Source organism: Arachis ipaensis, chromosome B2 (genome assembly GCF_059453495.1).
Source record: "Arachis ipaensis isolate K30076 ecotype BB chromosome B2, ASM5945349v1, whole genome shotgun sequence".
NCBI classification, from domain to species: Eukaryota; Viridiplantae; Streptophyta; class Magnoliopsida; order Fabales; family Fabaceae; genus Arachis; species Arachis ipaensis.
Window position 1 is genome coordinate 84288376 of NC_142437.1, and position 3179 is coordinate 84291554.

Consider the following 3179-nt stretch of genomic DNA (forward strand, 5'->3'; position numbering starts at 1 on the left):
CTAATATAGCATTCAGAGTATCAATTTCAAGAACTTCCTTCTTCATAGGCGTCCCATTATTCACAGGATTCCTTTCAGAAGTGTACATGAACTGGTTATTAGCAACCATGTCAAAGAGTTCTTGAGCTTTTGCAGGCGTTTTCTTTAGGTGAATGGATCCACCTGCAGAAGTATCTAATGACATCTTAGCCAATTCAGACAGACCATCATAGAATATATCCAGGATGGTCCATTCTGAAAGCATGTCAGAAGGACACTTTTTGGTCAGTCCTTTGTATCTCTCCCAAGCTTCATAGAGGGATTCACCATCTTTTTGTTTGAAGGTTTGAACATCCACTCTAAGCTTGCTTAGCTTTTGAGGGGGAAAGAACTTGGCTAAGAAAGCCGTGACCAGCTTATCCCAAGAGTTCAGGCTATCTTTAGGTTGAGAGTCCAACCATATTCTAGCTCTGTCTCTTACAGCAAATGGAAAAAGCATGAGCCTGTAGACTTCAGGATCTACTCCATTAGTCTTAACAGTATCACAGATCTACAAGAATTCAGTTAAGAACTGAAAAGGATCTTCAGATGGAAGTCCATGAAACTTGCAGTTCTGCTGCATCAGAGAAACTAGCTGAGGTTTCAGCTCAAAATTGTTTGCTCCAATGGCAGGAATGGAGATGCTTCTTCCATGTAAATTGGAATTTGGTGCAGTAAAGTCACCAAGCATCTTCCTTACATTATTATTATTTTCGGTTGCCATATCCTCTTCCTGTTTGATAATTTCTGACAGGTGCTTGCTGGTTTGTTGTAATTCAGCTTCTCTTAGTTTCTTCTTCAGAGTCCTTTCAGGTTCTAGATCTGCTTCAACAAGAATATTCTTGTCCTTGGTCTTGCTCATATGACAAAGAAGAGGGCACAAAAAAATAATAATAATAGAGATTCCTTTTTTTTTTGAGTAAGGGAGAGATGTTAGTAGATGAATAAACAAATAGAAGGAGATGAGAGAGAAGAAAATTTTCGAAAATAATTTTTGAAAAGGAGTTAGTGATTTTCGAAAATGTTTTTTGAAAAATGTTAGTAATTTTCGAAAATTTTTTTAAAAATCAAAGATTAAAATAATTAGTTAATTAAAAAGAAATTTTGAAAAAGGGGGAAGATATTTTCAAAAATTAGAGAGATAGAGAGTTAGTTTGGTAGTTTTGAAAAAGATAAGAAACAAACAAAAAGTTAGTTAGTTAGTTGAAACAAATTTTGAAAATTAATTTTGAAAAGATAAGGAGTTAGGAAGTTAGAAAAGATATTTTGAAATCATATTTTTGAAAAAGATAAGATAAGAAGATATTTTTGAAAAGATATGATTGAAATTAGTTTTTGAAAAAGATTTGATTTTTAAAATCTCAATTAATGACTTGATTCACAAGAAATCACAAGATATGATTCTAAAACTTAAAGTTTGAATCTTTCTTAACAAGCAAGTAACAAACTTGAAATTTTTGAATCAAAACATTAATTGTTATTGTTATTTTCGAAAATTTGATATAAAAATAAGAAAAAGATTTTTGAAAAATATTTTTGGAATTTTCGAAAATAACTAAGAAATTTGAAAAAGATTTGATTTTTGAAAAAGATTTTGAAAAAGGTGAGATTTTTAAATTGAAAATTTTGATTTGACTCATGAAAACAACTAGATTTTAAAATTTTTTGAAAAAGTCAAATCTCATTTTCGAATTTATGAGAGAGAAAAAGGGAAAGATATTTTTTTATTTTTGAATTTTTTATGATGAGAGAGAAAAACAAGAAAAATGATGCAATGCATGAGAATTTTAGATCAAAACATGTGATGCATGCAAGAATGCTATGAATGTCAAGATGAACACCAAGAACATTATGAAGATCAAGATGAACACCAAGAACATATTTTTGAAAAATTTTTAATGCAAGGAAAACATGCAAGACACCAAACTTAGAATTCTTTAATGCTTAGACACTAAGAATTCAAGAATGCATATGAAAAACAAGAAAAGACACAAAACATGCAAATGCAAAGATCAAACAAGAAGACTTACCAAGAACAACTTGAAGATCATGAAGAACACTATGAATGCATGAATTTTCGAAAAATGCAAGATGCACATGCAATTGACACCAAACTTATAACATGACTCAAGACTCAAACAAGAAACAAAAAATATTTTTGATTTTTATGATTTTCTAATTTTTTTGTATTTTTTCGAAAATTATTTGAAAAACAAAAATAAGGATTTCAAAATCTTTAATATGAATTCCAAGAATCTTATGCTCTAAAGCTCCAATCAAAGGGTCAGGCATGGCTTAATAGCCAGCCAAGCTTTAGTATGTAACTCAGACATGACACGCCTGACATGCCCTACAGTCGTATTAGACATGGCTTTACAGCCAGCCATGCTTCATGAAACACTAGAATTCATTCTTAAAAATTCTGAAGAAAAATATATTTTTGAAAATATTATTTAAAAAAATTTATTTTTTCGAAAACAAAGGAGAAATTTTTAAAAGATTTTTTTTTTGAAAAATTTTTGAAAACTTTTTTTTTTGAAAAGAAAACGAAAAGAAAGTTACCCAATCTGAGCAACAAGATGAACAGTCAGTTTTTCAAACTCGAACAATCCCCGGCAATGTCGCCAAAAACTTGGTACGCGGAATCGTGATTACACTTTAATTATGTAAAATTCATCGCTCTTTCTTTCCCTGGTAATGGCGCCAAAAACACGATGCCAAGACCATGGTTCACAACTCCATGTAACTAACCAGCAAATGCACTGGGTCGTCCAAGTAATACCTTACGTGAGTAAGGGTCGAATCCCACGGAGATTGTTGGTATGAAGCAAGCTATGGTCACCTTGCAAATCTCAGTCAGGTAGGGTTAAATGTGATTGGATTAGATAATTAAAAGATAAATAATAAAGGATAGAAATACTTATGTAATTCCTTGGTGAGAATTTCAGATAAGCATATAGAGATGCATTTGTTCCTCTGAACCTCTGCTTTCCTGCTATCTTCATCCAATCAGTCTTACTCCTTTCCATGGCTGGCTTTATGTGATACATCACCATTGTCAATGGCTACTTTCGGTCTTCTCTCGGGAAAATGATCCAAATGCCCTGTCACGGCACGACTAATTGTCTGGAGGCATCACCCTTGTCAATGGTTTCATCTTA

General features: G+C 32.2%; 1 non-coding gene across 1 annotated transcript; it reads left to right on the top strand.

Annotated features, from left to right (window-relative positions):
- The first annotated feature begins 238 nt into the window (after window positions 1–238).
- On the top strand, window positions 239–346 carry LOC148574656 (small nucleolar RNA R71). Its single transcript, XR_015906418.1, has one exon. It is a non-coding gene; the product is annotated as a small nucleolar RNA R71 (small nucleolar RNA).
- The last annotated feature ends 2833 nt before the right edge of the window (window positions 347–3179 follow it).